The sequence below is a fragment of the Hemiscyllium ocellatum genome, chromosome 34, assembly GCF_020745735.1.
Source record: "Hemiscyllium ocellatum isolate sHemOce1 chromosome 34, sHemOce1.pat.X.cur, whole genome shotgun sequence".
In the NCBI taxonomy this organism is placed as follows: domain Eukaryota; kingdom Metazoa; phylum Chordata; class Chondrichthyes; order Orectolobiformes; family Hemiscylliidae; genus Hemiscyllium; species Hemiscyllium ocellatum.
In genome coordinates this window covers 7,692,778-7,716,662 of record NC_083434.1, presented here as the reverse complement: position 1 = coordinate 7,716,662, position 23,885 = coordinate 7,692,778, and positions in this window count along the sequence as shown.

Sequence of the window (23,885 nt, the reverse complement as noted above, 5' to 3'; positions counted from 1 at the left end):
TCTCTGAATCACATGCTCTAAGACAGAGGTTGAGCATTTCTTGTGGGCACTATGGAAAATGCACTGTATCTATAGAAAAGAAAACCAGGGAAATGGGCACTCTTGCAGAACAAAGCATTTCGTCATAAGAGGTATTTGGCAGAACAAGTTGGCAGGTTATTGCTGAGGTAGACTCAGTCTTCTCAGCCTTATTTATAAGAAAAAGTAATGCCACTTTGCTCTGGTTCACTGAACAATCACAGCCTTTAGACAGAGAACTGAACAAAGGCTGCAGTGTACTGATCCAGGCCGCATTTTGCATCTGACACTCAATGTGCTGCATTGGCCAATGCCATATGTTCCATCTGACAGGATATAGTGTACTGATTCATTCTTTTATATCTGACACTTGCAAAGTGTGATCAAGGCATCAAACAGAGAGAGAGCAGGAAATGGAATGTCTCCCTAAGTAGAAGATTAAAGACCAGCAGTACATATAAGATCTGAAGAAGCCTGTTTGTTCAGGGGGTGCAGTGAAGCCTATGTAGCATTTGAGATCTAATTTACATGTAACCCCGATGGTTTTATTTACTGCAGTGGTTGATGGGACCATAAAATTTCAAAGAGAATTTACAACCATTGTGAATTGTCTTGTAGTGAATTCTGACTTGAGTTTTGGGAAGAGCAATTGGTCCATTTTGACCCGTTTTCTCTGTGGAAAATGAGGATCGAGGGAAGGCATGTATTTCACCTAATCGCATATCTCATGCCACCTAGCTCAAAACGTACTAGCTGCCATGTTGAAAGCCAGGGTTTCTTTGAGAGACCCCCACAGCATCCATCTGAAATTGGTGTTTGAACCCTTGAGTGTACTAATGGATGGATCCCTGTGTTTGCTTCAGAATATAACTCACAAACTAAATTAACGGGGCAGAAGGTACGCAGCACATGCTTGACTCAGGCTTTCTGGGTCAACTGTGGCCGAATGAACAGTCCTTAAAGGGACTAAAATATAAGAAGTCTTTCAGTACTTCTGGTTATGTGGGCTCCGAAGCAGCAGCATCTCCATGAGTCACTAGCACTGACACTCCCTCTCTCACCAGTCTTGTTCACCTCCCAGGGTCTATCTGAGTCAGATGAATTTGAGAAAACCCCAATTACCACAAATCATTTTCTGAAGTGCAAAACCAATTTTGTAAGATATATTTACTTGCCACATAGCCCACTAAAGTTCTACATTTAGCAATAGCATGGTAACACTGATACTCAACCCTCTGCGTAGTATTTGTATTTGGGCACTTTACATTTCCAACATAGCAGGCAATATTCTATTTGACATAAACTATAGAAGGAATGCAGTTTGTAAATGGACAAACCGAAACAAGGGAGTTATAGGATGTTGAGAAATTGAATTAAGAGGGGAGTAGTGTCCTGATCTTTAGCCGTCTCCTGCTCCTATTTCTTATGTTCTTATACATCTGTAACAAATTCAGAAGCATTTCAATGTACAGAACAGTTGTGTACTAGTGCCAGATCTTGCAGGTGTCTACACTTTTGCATCAGAACTGCTGCAGAAATGAATTAGATTCCAGTGCTTTTGAATGGAATTTAATAACAGCAATATTTTTTTTAAAATGAAAAGCTATTTAAGACAAAGGTATTGCTACATTTGAGGCATGATTCCAGGACTCTTTTTGGACTTTTCAGCAGTTTCCATAACTTTGCTTAGAATATTCCCAGACAACTCTCCCTCCCATCACCCTCTGCCAAGCATTCCCAGATGGGAATCTGTCATTCCATGACAAATGCATAAAATAGCACTTTGGCTAGACTGTATCAGAAATGGCACAGACGCATAATAAACCACAAGAGCAAAGCTATCATTTGAACCTCAAGCTTGTGGTATAGCCCATAACTCATAGTAACCCAATCTCAGTCAGCCGTTGTTGTGTCACTTAAACATGATGGATGGAATCAAAGGTATCTAGATTGGATAAGTTCTCAATGTAACATAAATAAAATTCATGTAGTATTATAACTTCATCACCAGTTTACTCCATAGCTAATACTGTCATTTACAAAGAATGTTAAAGATAATTATAAATATTTTGACATCCACTTTGACTTGATAGGGTATATCTTGGCTTTATTTTAGAGTGTGAAATAGGTGAAAGTGAGTTTTGTATTTGTTTTGACTGTTGTTTCCATTGACTTTAATGTAGTTATGATCTGCACTGAATTGTGTAAACTGTCCACTTCCAGAATCCTTGGCATGGGGGTGGAAGAGAGAGTGGAGGTGGAGGTGATAGTGGTGGGAAGGAAGGAGTGCAGGAGGCCCTTTGGTAATCTTTGCAAAAACAGTATGTAACACTTAATGACTCAGTTCCTTTTTATGCCGTGGACATCATGGTGCTGTAATTGCCTGAGGTTTGTAGTTGTTTACCATTGCTCAGAACAGTTTAAAAGTTAAATCATGTGCCTGACTGAAGGAAAACAAAAGCAGTTTTAGCAATATTCTCTGGTGTATCATCTGATGTCATTTAAAAGAAATTTGTGATACTGGAAAATTATATAGCTCAATGAACTGTGTGAGTGTTGTTTCGGCATTCATAGCTTATGTGACAAGTGAAACATTGCATTTTAAATTTTACTTTGCTTGTTAAAAATAAAATTGGAATATATTCAGGATAGCTGGAGGCAGCTAATACTCTTCATTCCTACGTAGTATTGAAAGAATGCAACAGCAGAGAATTGAATTAATCTAAACAAGGGAATTTGATGAAATCATGCTTCATTTGACCTAAGAGATGAGGTCCATATTAGATGTGCTGAAATTAAATTTAGAATAGAACTATAGGACACTGCAAAATTGTAGGGATGCCGAGAGGTGAGGTTGTGGTACCTGTTAACTCAAGTGATTGTAGTGTGCAGCCAGCACTAAGTGGCTGCATATCTCAACTGCTCTTGAAAACTAGTGAGAGAGGCTAACCTGGTATTGCTGCACTTTGGATGCTGCCTGAACTACTGTGCTCTTCCAGCACCACTAATCCAGAATCTGGTATCGAGTCAGCCTAGTTTCCTTATAGTCAGGCTGTACCTCCGAAAGAACAGTACAATCTGGCTGGAAGAGGTGCTGCAAGATTTTCTATAAAGAACTTTTGACAATGGGAAACAATCAATAATGCAACAGGATGGAGAATGCACTCCACATTTTCCAACACTTCATTGAAGGCTTTAGTGCTAGACCTGGAAAGGAGGAGATGTGATTAATCGTTGGCATGGGGGTGGAAGAGAGAGTGGAGATGGAGATGATGGTGATGGGAAGGAAGGAGTGCAGGAAGCCCTTTGGTAATCTTTACAAAGATAGTTGGACCAGTTGACTGTGATGATCAATGTTAGGTTTTAGCCTCAGAATCTGGGTGAAAGTCTACTAAAGATTCAAGAACATCACAATGCTTAAGGTCAATGAAGGTGCTTTAATTTTCCCTCCAATCACCTGAGACACTGTTCAGTATACCCCATGCTATCACTTAGTAAGAATCTCCACCAATCATGACTCACACCAAATACTTATAAGCTTCAGCTCACCTTCAAAAGCCTAGCGCAGCTGCAAGTCTTGTCCCTACATTTCACAGGTTAAAAACACTGGCAGCTATTCAGCCACAACAGCCACATCACCTAAAAATATTCTTCCCACACTCTCAGAGACACTGTTGTAGACAGAGGCAACAACATTAAACCAGCAGAGACACGTGTAGCTGCATTGCCCTTTCTCCATGGGGGCAACAGTGGTTTTTATTATTGGAGCAGCCGTGGTGAGGCTATGGCTAGTAGAAGCAGCTGAAACCATTAAAGAAGACAGTTGTTCCATAACTAGTCCCCTGTCTCACATCCCACCTCTTACTCCTTTTACAATCTCTCTTGATATACAGGTTACAAATGGAATAATCTTTCTACCCCTTTCTCTCACAGCATCCAACTCATTCCTCCTTTGAGATAACCAAGAACGTCAATCTGCAGGCAGTGATGGAGAAACAGAAAGACTGTGATAAACAAGAAACACTCTCATTTTCTCTCATCCTCACAGCCACCAATTGCTTAGAATAAAGTTGAAAGGTGGAATTTGCTTGCAATGTGGCATAGGACTTGTCGGTGTCTGAGACCAGGCCATGGGACGAGGATCATAGAGGTGACAGCTCACATGATAAGGTCATAAGCAGGTTCAGCAACAGACGATGTAAAAGAGGTCTTCAGTGGAGTGGCTTACAGAAGCAGGCTGAAGAAGTCCACACCAAAATGGCATTGGCAAACCTTAAGAAGGCTTAAGTGTCAGGGATGTGGAAGTTTCCCACACCAACTTGCTGGGGACGAGCTTGCACAGCTTGAAGCACATGCTTTCCAGCTGGAAAATGAAAGCCAACTCCAACAGCCCAATTGCAGACTCAGCCCTGAAGCATCATCTAAAGGTTGATATTTGAGCTTCCATTTCAGAACAAATAAAAGACATCCATAACTTCAGTGCTACAATGGAAGCTCAAACTGAAGTCAAGGAGGTTTAGTTTGTGGCCACTATAATTGCAGGTACCAGTGTTGGAAATGTAGATGGAAATACATTTCTGTTGCTAAACAAGTGTGCTTTTTGGACTGGAGGCCTGTGACCAGCGATGTGCCGTAAGGATCAGTGCTGGATCTACTGCTTTTCGTCATTTATATAAATGGTTTGGATGTGAACATAAGAGGTATAGTTAATAAGTTTGCAGGTGACACCAAAATTGGAGGTGTAGTGGATAACGAAGAAGTTTATCTCAGAGTACAACGGGATTTTGATCAGATCAGCCAATGGGCTGAGTGACAAATGGAGTTTAATTTAGATAAAAGTGAGGTGCTGCATTTTAAAAGGCAAATCAGGGCAGAATTTATACACTTAATGGTAAGGTCCTAGGGAGTGTTGCTTAACAAAGAGACCTTGGAATGCTGGTTCATAGCTCCTTGAAAGTGGAGTCACAGGTAGATAGGATAGTGAAGAAGGCGTTTGATATGCTTTTCTTTTATTGGTCAAAATATTAAGTAAGGAGTTGGGAAGTCATGTTGCGGCTGTACAGGACATTGGTTAGGCCACTTTTGGAATACTGCGTGCATTCCGTTCTCCTTGCTATAGGAAGGATGTTGTGAAACTTGAAAGGGTTCAAAAAGATTTACAAGGATGTTGCCAGGGTTGGAGGGTTTGAGCTATAGGGAGAGACTGAATAGACTGGGTCTGTTTTCCCTGGAGCGTCGCAGGATGAAGAGTGACCTTCTAGAGGTTTATAAAATCATACGGGAAATGGATAGGATAAATAAGCAAAGTCTTTTTCCTGGGGCCGGGGAGTCCAGAACTAAAGGGCATAGGTTTGGAGTGAGAGGGGAAAGATATAAAAGAGACCTAAGGGGCAGCTTTTTCACACAGAGGGTGGTACGTGTATGGAATGAGCTGCCAGAGGAAGTGGTGGAGGCTGGTACAATTGCAACATTTAAGAGGCATTTGGATGGGTATATGAATAGGAAAGGTTTGGAGGGATATGGGCCGGGCGCTGGCAGGTGGGACTAGATTGGGTTGGGATATCTGGTCGGCACAGACGTGTTGGACCGAAGTATCTGTTTCCATGCTGTACATCTCTATGACTCTATGACTCAAGTGGTCAGCTGCACAGTAGTGGGGGAGGAGAGTGTGCGGGTGTTAGGTGGAGTATAGAAACTTCATCTGCAAATGTGTTGCTGGTCAAAGCACAGCAGGTTAGGCAGCATCTCAGGAATAGAGAATTCGACGTTTCGAGCATAAGCCCTTTTATAGAAACCTCATGTCAAATCGTAGTGATGACTTGATGTGGCTATTTTGTGATCTCTCACTGAATACTCTCTGTGCTAATGCTCTCAATAAAATAGTATCCCATGCAGTTTGCAGGAGATGTAATTATGTGAGTCATAGGCACCATTTTGGAGACAAAATGGCAAAAGGGACAGTGGAAAAAACACAGTACTGATGACAGGAATCAATTTTTTCAGCTGAAATGCTTTATGCAACGATAGTCTGTTTGCAGCTTGCTTGGTGATGACAGAAGGATCCAGGTTAGTTTAATATTTACTTGTCAGGAATTTTGATGCTCGGTATAAAAAGCTACCCTTTAATCCAGTTACATAACTAGTTGTAGTGTGACTGACTTACAAAATCATCTCATTGTGATTAAAATTTGTTCTTCAACAATTAGGCCCGAATCTTATTTTTAGGAAGGTGGAGGATGGAAACATGAATATGTAGTAACCGCACTGATCCAATCAGAGCAGATTTTTATTGGCAATCCAAAATACCTGATTTCCATTGGGACACTTCAGAATATGAAATCTAAGTGGTTTGAGGGTAATTATGATGTCCAAATATAGTTTGCTAATTCTCTACAGTACAGCTAATATCATGTGAAAAATCCAGGTAACAGGCAGATCATTGACACTGATGGTGTATTATTTTAGGTCCTTTCACTCCTCCATGCATCATGGAGGTCTCACATGGTACATCATGACTGGTGCACTATCAATTATATCATTTCTACAGGATTGATAAAAAGTCATTGAATGGAATGCCAAACCAGGTGAGAAATGATTAAAGCATTTTTTAAACAGCAAGTTGAACAGCACCTATTGGAGGTGGAGCAGATTCAATAACAACTTTTAAAAGAAAATTAGATGCATATTTGAAAATGAACTGATGTATAGGGATTGAATGGTAGTGGGGCTAATTAAATAGTTCTTTCAGACAGCTCGCACAGACATGATGCAGACCTCAATTCTGTATTCACAAGTTTTATAGGTTTCAGAGGTTCTCTATAGAGTGGCCAAATAATAGTTCAGCCCTCATTTACTGCAAGACTTCATCTTTGCAAGTGTGATGTCAGTTGTCCTGAAATGACTGACTGAGGATTGTTACCAGCTGATTGCCATTTAAATTGCTGGCCAGAACTCATTCAGGAAGCTGCAGTGTTTCTGTGGATATCGCTTGGATATTCTTGTCCAAGTGTAGTCAGGTAAGTCATTGCAGAAGACTTGAGAGTTTCTTAAAGGTGTATCACCTGATATTGTTCACTTGCTGCTGAAGATTTGAGGGTAACATTTGAAACACTTGAAATACCTCTGAAACATGTCATCATTCCAACATTTATTCCAGAAATTCTCTCAGGTGTTATGTGGTTGATATTACACAATACTTTTGTGGTAGGGCCCGCACCTGTCTTGCTCTGCGTGAGGAATAGAAAAAGAACTTGCGACTAGGCAGAGCAGCAGAATCTACTGCAGGAAAGAAGAGAGGGAATAAATGGGCAGGAGGACAAGGTGAACTCTTTCCTTGCTGCAAATACAAAGTATCCCTCCTTCTTTTGACTTGCTTTGGCAGAATCTCCGGTGCCACATCAGAGATATGAAACACCATCCGTGTCAATAATCTTTTTGTTACCTGGGTTTCTCACATGTTATTTCTTTTAATCCTCCCAGAGGAAATTTTACTTACACCTGTCGATGAAGAGGTACCATCACTGAATGAAACATAGCAGTTTCCCCCCTGAGCTACTAGGCCAAGCAGAGAACAAGCATCTCAACAGCTCAGCAGTGTCACTGACAGAGGAAGCCATTGCCTGGACTGCAAGGAGAAGGAAACAGTGTCTCCATGTCGAAGTACCCTAAAGATCAGGAAAGGATTTCTTTCATGTATCTGGACCAGAGAGGTAGGCCCCAGGTTGTGAAAAAGTGAAATTTCCAGTGGGCCTGATAGAGACAGAGCAGTGTTCAGAAAGGTGCCGGTGTTGGACTGGGGTGTACAAAGTTAAAAATCCTACAACACCAGGTTATAGTCCAACAGGTTTAATTGGAAGCACTAGCTTTCGGAGCGCTGCTCCTTCATCAGGTGGTTGTAGAGGCACAATTGTAAGGCACAGAATTTAAAGCAAAAGTTTACAGTGTGATGTAACTGAAATTATACATTGAAAAATACCTTGATTGTCTGTTGAGTGTTTCATCTGTTTGAATACCATGATAGTTTCACTTCTTTCATGTGTAAATCACAAAACCTTTTTTTAAAGATTTGGAGATGCCCGTGCACAATCACCTGATGAAGGAGTGGCGCTCCGAAAGCTAGTGCTTCCAATTAAACCTGTTGGACTATAACCTGGTGTTGTGTGAATTTTAACCTTTTTTTAAAAGTTGCATTCTCAGGTTAGCTGTAACAATGGGTGATAGCTGGACAACATGTTGAAGGTGTTAGCCCCCTGTGTTCTCTGTCTATGCCATGATGTATAGATTGATTCCAATCTAAAAAGTGAGATAACAGAGCTTTTTACATGAATTCATGCAGTTTTGAGCAAAGTACAATGTAACTCTGCAAATACAAATTTACCCCACAAAATATGTGTGCATGTGGGTCTTTGTGTCTGTCTGTCTGTGTGTGTATGTGTGTGTCTGTCTATCTGGGTTGGGGGTTGTGAGTGTGAGAGAGTGTATATGTGAGTATAGAGTGTCTTAGGTCTGTGAGGGGATGCACATGGGAGTGTGTGTGCGTGTCTGGAGTGGGAGGTTGTGAGTGTCTGTGAGAGAGAGTGTATATGTGTGTGCATGAGTGTAGAGTGGTCTAAGTCTCTGAGAGGATGTGTGTGGGAGTGTGTGTGTCTGTAATGGGTGTGTGCGTATCTGTGTATATGTGTGTCCGTGTGTGTGTGTGTGTGTGTGTGTGTGTGTGTGTGTGTGTGTGTGTGTGTGTGTGTGTAGGACTGTCTGTGTGTGTGTATAGTGCAATGGTGGTCACCTGTAGTGTGACATGAACCCAAGATCCCAGTTGAGGGCCTCCCTATGGGTACGGAACTTAGCTATCAGCCTCTGCTCGGCCACTTGTCGCTACTGCCTGTCCCGTAGTCGCCTTGGAGGATGGACATCCAAAGGTCAAAGGTCGAATGTCCTGCACCACTGAAGTGTTCCCCAACTGGGAGGGAACCCTCCGGTCTGTTGATTGTTGATTGTTGATTCATCCGTTGTAGTCGACTTTGCTTGGTTTACCCAATGTACCTTGCCTCAGGGCATTCTTGCCTGCAACATGTAAGATAAACAACGTTGGCTGAGTCACAAGAGTACCTGCCATGTACATGATGGGAAGTGCCCCCAGGCGTAATGGTGGTATCTATGTCCACACTCTGACACATCTTGCACACCTACCATGACAGGGTTGTAAGTAGTTTTCCTGAAAGCCAGCAGCTTGCTATGAACAATGATTTGTTTGAGGTTTAGCGGTTGTATAAAGGCAAGTAGTGAAGGTGTGGGGAAGGTCTTGGTGAGGTGCTCATCCTCACTGATAATGTGTTGCAGGTCACGAAGAACTTAGTTTTTCAGCTCCTGGGAAGTACTGAACAAGTTTACACATGAAAGAAGTGAAACTATCATGGTATTCGAGCAGATGAAAGACTCAACAGACAATCAAAGTATTTTTCAATGTATAATTTCAGTTACATCACACTGTAAATTTTTGCTATAAATTCTGTGCCTTGCAATTGTGTCTTCCACAACCACCTGATGAAGGAACAGCACTCTGAAAGCTAGTGCTTCAAATTACACCTGTTGGACTATAACCTGGTGTTGCATGATTTTTAACTTCAGAAAGGTAGGCCCCTTCCCCAGGAAGTTGTCAGAATTGATATGATAGATGTTCCAGCTGACAGTGAGATAAACCTGAATCACTATAAAATGGCTGCTAATTGGCCGCCTACTTTTAAATAATTGGCTACCCACTTCAGTCAGTGGTGGCTATGCTCCTGATATTCCTGTCCCTGAGGGCTAGTAAAAAAATTTTAAAGAGAGAGCATCACACAGATACTTTCCCTCTCTGAATTTGCCATGACATTTGGCCATGGTCCTTCTGCCAGGCTTTTATTTCCATCCTTGTGCCATCTGGTTATACTTGTTGTAAAACGCAACCAAATCTTTTCACACCTTGTGCCTGAAAATTCAGCTGGGCGATGAAAAATTACTGTTGATTGAGCCACTCATGAGATCAACAGTTTGTTGAGTAGTCATTACAAAAGTGGAGGTGGGCTGCTAATTTCCGTGCTCACTATCCTTCCATCTTTTGGAAAAACGCGTGATGACATATTGCTGATAAGATCATATTTCATTCCAGATTCCTGCAGGAGTGGCCTGGCTGATTTACAGACATAAATCCAGCTCTGTGTAACTATGAAAGCAGAGGATTCACTGTCACTTCTGTCAAAGGCTACAATGATTTTGGAGGTTATAGTTACAATGGCAGTGGTTTGGTAAAATGATAGAGAGGTGGAGCTTTGATTGCAAAGTGGGCAAGTTCTGTAGAATACTCTCTGGCAACTTGGAGTAGAGTCCACTACACTCCACGAAGAGACAAGAAGCTCTCAGGCAGGCTAATCAAAGCACCCAGCATTTCTATGTGCCCTTCCATCAACATTCTCCTGTGTTCTGCCTCATCGAGTTCCTAACTTGAGTCCCCTACAGAGTCCCCTAACTTGTCCAGGGAGAGCTAGCACTCACTTGCTCCTTTCTCTCAAGGAGCTAGGATGGTGCCAATATTTTGTGGGGTAAATTTGTATTTGTAGAGTTGGCTGAGGAACCACACATAAGCCGCTCAGATGTCTCCTCTCAGGACATTCTCACATTGACTGAAATCCACTTCCACCCTGCCTGCCCATTCCCTCTAAACATTGCAAGTTCAATATGAGAAGGCTCCACTTGTCTCTGGCAAGAGGCCCCTCAGCATGACTGGGTCGTCCAGATATTAATGCCCCTGAGTTCACTTGCCTAAATGCCCAAGGCCAATGGGGTCCATTTTAAGCTGGTCTCTTCCAGCCCAACTGTGGAACCTGGGACAATACTGCGATGTAGTGGGAGGAAAAGATTTTTCTTGAGGGCACTTCGGTGGGCATGAGTGGGGTGATATCACAATATGTATAACGTCTCATATTTGCATGCATGTCAATGACTTCACAACATCTCAGTGTGTCTGAAACTCTACATACTCCCTAACGTAACTGTGGTAGCATGATGCCTAATACCATATCCATACAGAACATACAATGGAGCAATGTCAATGTTGAAAGCCTGCTATGTCATGTGGAAGCAAGGTGTATATAGGGCAGTGGGTTCTACTGGCACCATTGAAACAGTGGAACTGCCTCTCTGTCTTATAGCACTATGGGCAGACTGTGTGTCTGGACATTACTCTGCATTGCATTGATTAGTTTGACTGGTAAACCTTTCAGAGATAATCAAATAAATCGAATCCACATGTATCATTGATGCTACATTTAGATAATACAAGATTATTATTACAAATTTTACATATGTAAACCAGGAAGGCCACTTCAACTAACAGTACTGGAACACATGATGTGACGATATAGGGCCTTCAATATGGTGTCTTCATTCTGGAGTCCAGAAGATGAGTGGATGTATAAATCAGAGGCCTGTCCACTGTATTAGCATAGTATGGGCTTGAAGGTGACGGCATCTGTATGCTTTTCTCTCTTATCTTCAAAAACATTTTTGTGTTTTACAACAAGTATAACCAGATGGCACACGGATGGAAATAAAAGCCTGGCAGAGGGACCATGGCCAAAACAATTAAGAACAATTCTGAGAGCAGGGGGCCTTGAAACTTCAGCATTGTGTGCTGTGCTACCTCTCTGCATGACATCTCCTGCACCCCTTTAGAGTTTGAGAAATCCTAATTTTTCTGCAGTGGGGCAGCATATTGTTGATGTCGGGTAAAGGAGTATCACCCCTGCATTCTGCTTACGATAGCTCAGACCAGTTAAACTGTCAAGGACAACCTTTGGGTAAATGTGCTAACCATTTGTCATCACCAGTTACTAAGGCACCAGGCAAAATGTATTAAACTGGCTGACTTTCTGTGCCTTGCTCAGTACTTGCGTACAATTTTAAACCCATTTTTTAAATGGCTGCATCTAATCAACGTCTCACTTTGAAACATAAATAGCAGCTGTTGGAACTACAGCAACAAATGTAGAATCAAGGCATTGTAGCAGAGGTTGGCCTGACCTTACACTAAACATATCAACTGATTAAAGCTGCCGAACATCTCCATTGCCTCTTAACCCGTGTGAGCACATCTAGTAGCTTCAGCTGTTCAATGCATAACCCAGTGTGTGAGGCAGTCAGGAGGCAGAGAGCTCAGGCAGCTCTGAGCAGTTGATACATTTCATGTGAGATTAGATGACCTCCTCTACAATGCGTTACTTTATTCGCACAGATTTACTGGCCAATGTGTACACTGGATAAATCTGTTTGGGATGAATTCGAGTTGTGGGAGTGACAACATGTTCCATTCTTCAGTGGTCATCTTTAGTTCGCCAAAGCAAAATTACAAAGCATAAAAAGAACTGGATTAAGAAATGCCAAATCAATAAAGAGCCATGTGTGGTAGATGGAATGAGCTCACTGCAACGCATTATGGATAATGTGGCTCTGTCTCACTCCTGTGATAATTACCGTACTCGCTGCAACTCCTGTGGCCTCATTGAAAGTAGATCAGCGAAGGATCAGAAAGCTTGGAGCAACCAGCAATTAGTGCCCGGTTGCTGTAGGCTACCATTGTCGTATTTTTAGAAGCAGCACCACGTGGACCTCCGAATGCAATGTTGAAATAAAAAAGAATATGTCAAGGGAAAAACAGCTTATCACTTCAACTGCACACTTGTTTGCAAACCAATGTTAGTTCAATTTCTGCTCATATTACCCGTTACAGTTAAAGCTACAATTAAATTACGTTGCATGAAATAATAGCTATGGTGCAGATGAACATAAACTCGTCACTTTATTGCTGAGATTGATGCATTTTTTTTGTCCCAGTTCAGATTTTTTGCTGTTGCTTGTTTGAAATAAATAATAAACAAACAAACAAATAAATAAAGCCACAGCTGATGTGTGCTGAAGCTAACCACATCAACAGTAAGCTGCTGGAACGTGCAGGGACTGTCCAGGTTGTGGGCAATGGTCTCAGCTTAGAAGTTGAGAGCTTCTGCTCTTTGTTAACCTACACCTGCCATCTATCTGTCCCCCAGAAAAACAAACACTTGCCTTGATTGAATTGTCAGGGGTTAAAGGTTCTCCTACCACAACTGCCAGCAGATCATCTCAAAAATGCCGTCAATGCCTGGTAACAGCAGCCAGAGAATGGTGGGCCTGTGGAATTCATTGCCACAGAGTGCAGTGGAGGCCGGGACGCTAAATGTCCTCAAGGCAGAAATCGATAGATTCTTGTTGTCTCAAGGGATTGTGGGCTACGGGGAGAATGCGGCTAAGTGGAGTTGAAATGCCCAACAGCCATGATTGAATGGCGGCGTGGACTCGATGGGCCGAATGGCCTTACTTCCACTCCTTTGTCTTATGGTCTTATGGTGTTTCTCCTGGTCCTAAAAGGTGCACTGGAAAGTTGGAGCAATTCTCCTGGAAATTCAAGGTCACATCATTTTTTAAAAAAAGGAAATATACATCATCCCATAAAGGGGTCTAAATGATGTGGTCTATCATGCAAAATGTACCAGAATCGCATGAGAGGTCCGCTGAGGATTATCTCGATACCGGCACAACTTACTGCAACTTTTAACTAAGTTCCAGGTATTGAGACAAGATTCTCACTAGGCTGTGTGAATGGTTATTCATGGGAGTTATTATTTGTTAATGACCTTTACTGTGCATCTCACCTCAATAATATCCAGAAAGCTGAGTCATCGAGAATTCTCAACGGGGAAGTCAGAGAGGGTTCCTAGCAACTTGAGCTGAGTGCTGGCAGTAAAGAGTACTCACGCAACAGATCCCCAATGCAATCGCATCTCAGGGTGCAATTCAATGGCACCAACCATTCCTACCCCTCATCCATTGACATTAACATAACTGGCAACCTCTCCAATACATTTGCAGGACCCTTAGCAAATTTAGATCTACATTGCAGAGCCCACTGGCAGCTTGCATTGAAAGGTTGCCGCAAGGACAATTTGCATGCACCTAGCTCAAGGAATGGGCCAGGCTGCATCTCAGGGCTGCTTGCTTTCTCTCTGAGTGCTTGTTTACTTGGCACCAGCATCCATCACTTGCCCTACTTTGCCTGTTAGTGTAGTCACACAACTTGGCAGCTTGCCTTGCTGGGCAGCTGTCCTCAGTCAAAGGGTCATGGATCTTGCTTTACCTCACTATGCTATGCCAATCTCACAACTACTCCAACTTACGAGGCAAACGCATTGCGTGTGCAATAAGCAACCAGCCCTGTCTCAGAGTTTTGGGAGAGTAATCCTCATGGAAGCACCCATCAATCAGCTGGTCCCTGAACAGTAAGCCAAAGGCAGGTTCCAATACCAGTACGGGGTTTTGGCCATGGTCAGGCATCCATTCAGAGGGCTCTCAGTGAAGAGTTCAGTGCATCTGCAGTCCAATACAGGATTATGGTCAGTCCTTAGGGTCCATAGTGGCCAGTCCAATACAGGTGGGTAAGATAAATGCTGCTAGGCAGGCATACATGCACCAATGTGGAAAATTGTCAGGATGTCTGATACATAAAAAGCAGGATAAATCCAACCCAGCCAAGTACTACCCATCAGTCTACTCTCAATCATCAATTAAGATGGAAGGTGTCATCAACAGTGCTATCAAGCAGCACCTGCTCAGTGAGGCACAGTTTGGGTTCTGCCAGGGCCTGACCTCACTATGGCCTTGGCTCAAACATAGACAAAACAGCTGAATTCCAGAGGGGAGGTGAAAGTGACAGCCCATGACATAAAGGCAGCATTTGACCAAGCATGACATCCAGGAGCCCAATTAAAGCTGGAGTCAATGGGAATCGGGGGCAAACTCTCCATTGACTGGAGTCATATCTGGCACAGAAGAAGATGGTTGTGATTGTTGGAAATCAGTCATCTCAGCCCAAGACATCTCTGCAGGAGTTCCACAGGGTTGTGTCTTAGGTTCAACCATTCCTCCAACAAGAAAGTTCACTCCATCATAAAGGATGTTCATGATAATTGTTCAGTACCACTCACAACTCTTAATCATAGAGTCATAGAGAAGTACAGCAAAGAAATAGACCCTTTGGTCCAACCCGTCCATGCTGACCAGATATCCCAACCCAATCTAGTCCCACCGGCCAGCACTTGGCCCCTATCCCTCCAAACCCTTCCCATTCATATACCCATCCAAATGCCTTTTAAATGTTGAAATTGTACTAATCTCCACCACTTCCTCTGGCAGCTCGTTCCATACACGTACCACCATCTGTGTGAAAAAGTTGCCTCTTAGGTCTCTTTGATATCTTTCCCCTCTCACCCTAAACCTATGCCCTCTAGTTCTGGACTCCCCCACCCCAGGGATAAGACTTTGTCTATTTATCCTGTCCATGCCCCACATGATTTTATAAACCTCAAAAGGGTCACCCCTCAGCCTCTGATGCTCCAGGGAAAACAGCCCCAGCCTGTTCAGCCTCTCACTATAGCTCAAATCCTCCAGCCCTGGCAACATCCTTGTAAATCTTTTCTAAACCCTTTCACGTTTCGCAATATCTTTCAATAGGAAGGAGACCAGAATTGCATGCAATATTCCAAAAGTGTGTACAATATCGTGTACAGCTGCAACATGACCCCCCAACTCCTGTACTCAATAGATTAGATTAGATTACTTACAGTGTGGAAACAGGCCCTTCGGCCCAACGAGTCCACACCGACCCGCCGAAGCGCAACCCACCCATATCCCTACATATACCCCTTACCTAACACTACGGGCAATTTAGCATGGCCAATTCACCTGATCCGCACGTCTTTGGACTGTGGGAGGAAACCGGAGCACCCGGAAGAAACCCACACAGACACGGGGAGAACGTGCAAACTCCACACAGTCGGTCGCCTGAGGCGGGAATTGAACCCAGGTCCCTGGCGCTGTGAGGCAGCAGTGCTAACCACTGTGCCACCATGCCACCCCAACTGACCAATACACTGACCAATACTCTGACCAATAAAGGAAAGTATACCAAACACTGCCTTCACTATCCTATCTACCTGTGACTTTACTTTCAAGGACCTATGAACCTGCACTCCAAGGTCTCTTTGTCTAGCAACACTCCTGACGACCTTACCATTAAGTGTATACATACTGCTAAGCTTTGCTTTCTCAAAATGCAGCACCTCACATTTATCTAAATTAAACTCCATCTGCCACTGCTCAGCCCAGTGGCCCATCTGATCAAGGTCCCATTTTATCTAAAGTAACCTTCTTCGCTATCCACCATGCCTCCAATTTTGGTGTCATTTGCAAACTTACTAACTATACCTCTTATGCTCACATCCAAGTCATTAGTATAAATGCCAAAGGGAAATCGAGAAACAGATTTATAAGACGATCTCAGTTAGCCAAGATGGAGGACGGGAAAAATTTCTGGCTATAACAGCTCCTTTTTTTGAGTTATTTTAGGTCCTGGAGGTGATTTCCTCGAATTCCAGAAGCAGCAATTACTGTTTTATATGCTGTTGCATTGTTTTGGAACTTTGGAAAAAAAAGTCAAAACAACAGCTGTTTTAAAAGGGGGAAGAACAGACAAAGGAAGCACATGGCGAGGATAGTGCAGGAGAGAGAGAGTGAGAACCTGCACAGTTACTGCCTTTGCTGTGTTTGAATTCATGTGTCGCTGGACATTGGAGTGCATCTGGGAAAATTAGCAAGCAGTGAAATTCACAACTAATCTTGGAGGAACCGGTTTGGGTGAAGTTCACAACACAGAATCAGATAAGTTAATTGTTGTTTTAAGTCTGTCCAAGAGAAAGGCTGTATTAGTGAGTACAGTGGGTTCTTTCTTGATTATATGTTTTTGGAGATAGGTCTCTTGATTAAACTTAAAATATGAGCCATAGCTATTAATTCAACCTGGGACAGTGCTTTGTAGAGGAATAAGATGGTGTTATTTTCTGGGTCTGTAGATTGTGAAGGAGCAAAAATGGCCTTTGCAATGAGATGTACTTCTTGTCAGATGTGGGAGTTTAAAGAGAGTTTAAGGATTACTGCAGATTATATCTGCCATAAATGCTGTTGGATGCGAATCTTATCAGATCAAGTTGATTAGTTGGAGAGACAGATAGAAGCGATGAGGAATTTGCAACAGCAACAGATGTACGGCAGTTATAGGAAGGGGGAAAAGTCTCAGATACAGTCACATAGATGGGTTAACTCCAAGAAGGATAAGAGAGGTAGGCAGCTACAGCAGGAGTCTTTTGTGGCTATACCCATTTCAAACAGGTATGCTGTTTTGGAAAATGTAGGGGGTGATGGATTCTCAGGGGAATGTAGCACGAACAGCCAAGTTTCTGATATTGAGACTGGCTCTAATGCAACGAGGAGTACATCGGCTTCCAAGAGATCAATTTTGTTAGGGGATTCTGTAGTCCGAGGTACAGACAGACGTTTCTGTGGCCAGCAGAGAAAAAGCAGAATGGTGTGTTGTTTCCCTGGTGCCAGGATCAAGAATGTCTCAGAGAGGGTGCAGAATGTTCTCATGGGGGAGAGGGGCTAGCAAGAGGTCATTGTCCACATTGGAACCAACAACATAGGAAGGGAAAAGGTTGAGACTCTAAAGGGAGAATACAGGGAGTTAGGCAGAAATTTAAAAAGGAGGTCCTCAAGCGTAGTAATATCTGGATTATCTCCCAGTGCGATGAGCTAGTGAGGGCAGGAGTAGGAGGATAGAGCAAATGAATGCATGGCTGAGGAGCTGGTGTATGGGAGAAGGATTCACATTTTTGGATCATTGGAATCTCTTTTGGGGTAGAAGTGACCTGTACAAGAAGGACGGATTGCACCTAAATTGGAAGGGGACTAATATACTGACAGGGAAATTTGCTAGAGCTGCTCAATAGGATTTAAACTGGTAAGGTTGGGGAGAGTGGGACCCATGGAGATAGTGAGGAAAGAGATCAATCTGAGGCGGGTACAGCTGAGAACAGAAGTGAGTCTAACAGTCAGGGCAGGCAGGGGCAAGATAGGACTAATAAATTAAACTGCATTTATTTCAATGCACGGGCCTAACAGGGAAGGCAGATGAACTCAGGGCATGGTTAGGAACATGGGACTGGGATATCATAGCAATTACAGAAACATGGCTCAGGGATGGGCAGGACTGGCAGCTTAATGTTCCAGGATACAAATGCTACAGGAAGGATAGAAAGGGAGGCAAGAGAGGAAGGGGAGTGGCATTTTTGATAAGGGATAGCATTACAGCTGTGCTGAGGGAAGATATTCCCAGAAATACATCCAGGGAAGTTATTTAGGTGGAACTGAGAAATAAGTAAGGGATGATCACCTTATTGGGATGGTATTATAGATCCCCTAATAGTCAGAGGGAAATTGAGAAACAAACATGTAAGGAGATCTCAGCTATCTGTAAGAATAATAGGGTAGTTATGGTAGGGGAATTTTAACTTTCCAAACATCGACTGGGACTGCCATAGTGTTAAGGTTTAGATGGAGAGGAATTTCTTAAGTGCATACAAGACAATTTTCTGATTCAGTATGTGGATGTACCTACTAGAGAAGGTGCAAAACTTGACCTACTCTTGGGAAATAAGGCAGGGCAGGTGACTGAGGTGTCAGTGGGGGAGCACTTTGGGGCCAGTGACCATAATTCTATTACATTTAAAATAGTGATGGAAAAGGATAGACCAGATGTAAAAGATGAAGTTCTAAATTGGAGAAAGGCCAATTTTGACGGTATTAGGCAAGAACCTTCAAAGCTGATTAAGCGCAGATGTTCACAGGTAAAGGGATGGCTGGAAAATGGGAAGCCTTCAAAAATGAAATAACGAGAATCCAGAGAAAGTATATTCCTGTTAGGGTGAAAGGAAAGGCTGGTAATTATAAGGAATGCTGGATGACTAAAAAAAGAGGATTTGGTTAAGAAAAAGAGGGAAGCATATGTCAGGTATAGACAGGATAGATCGAGTGAATCCTTAAAATAGTATAAAGACAGTAGGAATATACTTAAGAGAGAAATGAGGAGGGCAAAAAGGGGACATGAGATAGCTTTGGCAAATCGGTTTAAGGAGAATCCAAAGGGTTTTTACAAATACATTAAGGACAAAAGGGTAACTAGGGAGAGAATAGGGCCCCTCAAAGATCAGCAAGGTGGCCTTTGTGTGAAGCCGCAGGAGATGGGGGAGATACTAAACAAGTAATTTGCATCAGTGTTTACTGTGAAAAAAGGCATGGAAATATAGACTGTAGGAAAATAGATGGTGACATCTTCAAATGTCCATATTATAGAGTAAGTGCTGGACGTCTTGAAATGCATAAAAGTGGATAAATTCCCGGGACCTGATTGAGTGTACTCTAGAACTCTGTGGGAAGTTGTGAAATGATTGCTGGGCCTCTTGCTGAGATATTTGTATCACCGATAGTCACAGGTGAGGTGCCAGAAGATTGGAGTTTGGTTAACATGGTGCCACTGTTTAAGAAGGGTGGTAAGGACAAGCCAGGGAACTAAAGACCAGTGAACCTGACCTCGGTGGTGGGCAAGTTGTTGGACGAAATTCTGAGGGAATGGATGTACACGTATTTGGAAAGGCAAGGACTGATTAGGGATAGTCAACATGGCTTTGTGCGTGGGAAATCATGTCTCACAAACTTGATTGAGGTTTTTAAAGAAGTCACAATCAGGATTGATGAGGGCAGAGCAGTGGACGTGATTTATATGGACTTCAGTAAGGCGTTCGACAAGGTTCCCCATGGGAGACTGATTAGCAAGGTTAGATCGCAAGAAATACAGGGAGAACTAGCCAATTGGATACAGAACTGGCTCAAGGGTAGATAACAGAGGGTGGTGGTGGAGGGTTGATTTTCAGACTGGAGGCCTGTGACCAGTGGAGTGCCACAAGGGACGGTGCTAGGCCTGAAGCAGCCCATGTTCAAATGCAACAAGATTTGGACATCTAGGTTTGAGCTGACACATGGTAAGTAACAATCATCCATTACAAATGCCAGTCAATGACCATGTCCAATAAGACACAGTCTAACAACCACACCTTGACATTCAGTGTTAGCATCACTAAGTCACAGATTATCAACAAGCTGGGCTTTATCATTGACCAGAAATTCAATTTGCCCAACGTGGTTAGAACAGCAGGACTGAGGTTAGGAGTACTGTGGCGAGTGACTCACCTCCTGATTTCCTGAAGTCTGTCCAACATCTACTAGGTATAAGTCAGGAGTGTGTTGAAATGCTTGTCTGGATGAACGCAGGTCCAACAACATTCAAGAAGTGTGACACCCTCCAGGACAAAGCAGCCCACTTGATCGGTACCATATCCACAAGCATTCACTCCCTCCACCGCTGACACTCAGTAGCAGCAGTACCTACTATCTAGAAGATGCATTGCTGAAATTCACCGTGGATCCTTAGATGGTGGAATTGAGGGAATTGAACTTGAGTGGTTTTTTTTGCTCAGTTGGCTGGACAATGATGCCAACAGCATCGGATCAATTCTTGCACCAGCTGTAGTTACGAAGGAGGACTCTGCTTCTCAAGCTCACCCCTCGTCTGAAGCATGGTGACCCTCAGGTTAAGAATTAGAATCCCTACAGTGTGGAAACGGCTCTTCAGCCCAACAAGACCACACCAACCCTCCAAAGGGTTGCCCACCCAGACCCATTCCCCCTATCCAATAGTTACCCTGACTAATGCACCTAACCTACACATCCTTGAACACTACAGGTAATTCCCTGTGGCCAATTCACCTAACCTGCATATCTTGTACTGTGGGAGGAAACCCATGCAGACATGGGGAAATGGTGCAAACACAGACAGTCATCTTAGGGTATGGAACAAGCTGCCAGAGGAAGTGGTGGAGATTCGTGCAATTATAACATTTAAAAGGCATCTGGATGGGTATATGAATGGGAAGGGTTTACAGGGAAATGGGCCAAATGCTGGCAAATGGCACTAGGTCAGATTGGGAGTCTGGTCAGTGTGGAGAGTTGGACCAAAGTGTCTGTTTCCATGCTGTATGACTCCAAACCCTTTGACTAACATTTACCCAGCATTTCTTGTTGTTGAAAATGAGCCCTTTGTGGTGAATTATTGCTATCAGTGAGTGAAATATCCAACCATTTTGCTAATCTGTTTCTGTTAGTGTTAGTTGAGGAATATGTATTGGATTGGACATTGAAGGAAACATGCTTGCACTTTTTCAAAATGATTCCAAAGTATCACTAATGTATTAAAGGACATAATGTTTATTATTGACTTAATGTCTCATGGGGTGGGAGTTGAACCAAAATCTTCCAACTTAGGAACACAAAATCTAACCATTGGCCTACAGTTGATTACATAATAGCTAAATATCCAAGTCCTGTTCCTACTTTCACCAATTCAATCAGCCTGTTAATTCCAGGCTGGCATGTTAATAGAAGTTACAGTGATCATTGTCTCTGCTGGTTAGCCAATTCGTCTTTACTACAATGGATTATTTTGAAAATGATGATTGTTTCATTTTCAAAATAAAAGCTTCAGAGATAACCGCAATAAATGGAATACAGTCTTGGTTTTGTATCTCTACCTCTATTTTTAAACTTGAAAGTTTTGTTTACCCAAGCTAACAGCAGTTAAGCTTTTTCCATTAGATGACGCTCGAGTGGTTTTTGTGTGTAAAAGTGTTCACGCTTCGTAAAATCAGTCGGAAGTTGAGAGCACCAGTCTGACAGTCTTGTTTGAAAATGTTGTAAATGTGTTTGAGTGTTCAGATCAGGAAGCAATCTATTCATGCATACCAGACAGTGCAGTAGATGGCATTGTTTGCTAGTTAGTACCATTAACCTGAGCAGTTGAAAAGCTTTCACTTAATACTGCAGATTGTTGAAAAACCTGGACTAATCAGAACAGGGAGTAAGATTTTATTTATTTAGTTCCTCCAATTTTATTTAAATTTACAAAAAATAATGTTACAATGCAAATGGTTCAAGACTGAAGAGAGGAGTACAACTTCTCTAAATCAGTCCTATATTCCTCATAAATGAGAATGGGCAGCACGGTGGCACAGCAGTTAGTACTGTTGCCTCACAGTGCCAGAGATCTGGGTTCAATTCCTGCCTCAGGCGACTGACTGTGTGGAGTTTGCACATTCTCCCCGTGTCTGTGGAGGTTTCCTCTGTGTGCTCCGGTTTCCTCCCACAGTCCAAAGATGTGCAGGTCAGGTGTTAGCTGCCTGTATTCTCTGTCTATGCCATGATGTTTAGAGGATTCCAATCTAAAGAGTAAGATAACGGAGTTTTACATGAATGCATTCAGTTTTTGAGCAAAGTACAATGTAATCCTGCAAGTACAAAGTCACCCCACAAAATATATGTGTGCATGTGGGTCTTTGTCTGTGTGTGTGTGTGTGTGTGTCTGTCTGGGTTTGGGGATGTGAGTGTGAGAAAGTGTATATGTGTGTGTAGTGAGCATTGAGTGTCTTAAGTCTGTGTTGGGATGCATGTGTGAGTGTGGGAGCGTGTGTGTCTGTAAGGGTGTGTATGGGTGTCTGTGTATAGGAGTGTGTGTGTGTGTGTGTGTGTGTGTGTGTGTGTGTGTGTGTGTGTGTGTGTGTGTGTGTGTAAGTGTAATGATGGTCACCTGTAATGTGACATGAACCCAAGGTCCCGGTTGAGGCCCTCCCTATGGGTACCAAACTTAGCTATCAGCCTCTATGTTGCAGGCAAGGATGCCCTGGTACCTTGGGGAAACCGAGCAAAGGCTATGGCAACTGATGAATGGGCACCGCACAGCAATCAACAGACAGGAGGGTTCCCTCTCAGTTGGGGAACACTTCAGTGGTCCAGGACATTCGACCTCCCACCTTCAGGTGACCATCCTCCAAGGCGGACTTCGGGACAGGCAGAAGCGAAACGTGGCTGAGCCTATACACAGACACCCACACACACCCTTACAAACACACACACTCCCAAACTCAAACATGCATCCCCTCACAGACTTAAGACACTCTACGCTCACTACACACACACACATATACTTTCTCACACTCACAACCCCCAACCCAGACAGACACACACACACAGACAGACAAAGACCCACATGCACACATATATTTTGTGGGGTGAATTTGTACTTGCAGGGTTACATTGTACTTTGCTCAAAAACTGAATGCATTCACGTAGAACTCTGAGCTCAAAAACTGCATAAATTTATGTAAAACTCCGTTATCTCACTTTTTAGATTAGAATCAATCTAAACATCATGGCATAGACAGAGAACACAAGGGGGCCAACACCTTCAACATATTGTCTAGCTGTCACCCATTGTTAACTACTAACCCGAGAATGCAACTTTTTAAAAAAAGGTCTTGTGATTTACACATGAAAGAAGTGAAGCTATCATGGTATTCGAACAGATGAAAGACTTAACAGACAATCAATTTTCTAATGTATAATTTCAGTTACATCACACTGTAAATTTTTGCCATAAAATCTGTGTGTTAGGATTGAGCCCTCCACTATCACCTGATGAAGGAGCGGCGCTCCGAAAGCTAGTGCTTCCAATCTCTCTGGGCGGTCAAGGATGCTCTCTGGGCGGTCCAAAGCCTGTTGATCTTCCAGCTGAAGGAGTTGAGCCCGACTGAGTGTTGCAGACTGGCACATTCCAAGGTCCAGGACTACGTGTTGAGGGACGCGCTGAAGCTTGGGGCAGCTGCCGCCAAGCCGAGGTGGGGAAAGACCACCGTTTAACATCTGCCTGCTTAAAGAAGAACAGGGGGCCCATGCAGTCATTTGGGCTCCGCTGACGCCTCAGTTAAATATATGGGCATATGAGTGAGAAATGCACAGACCTGTATATA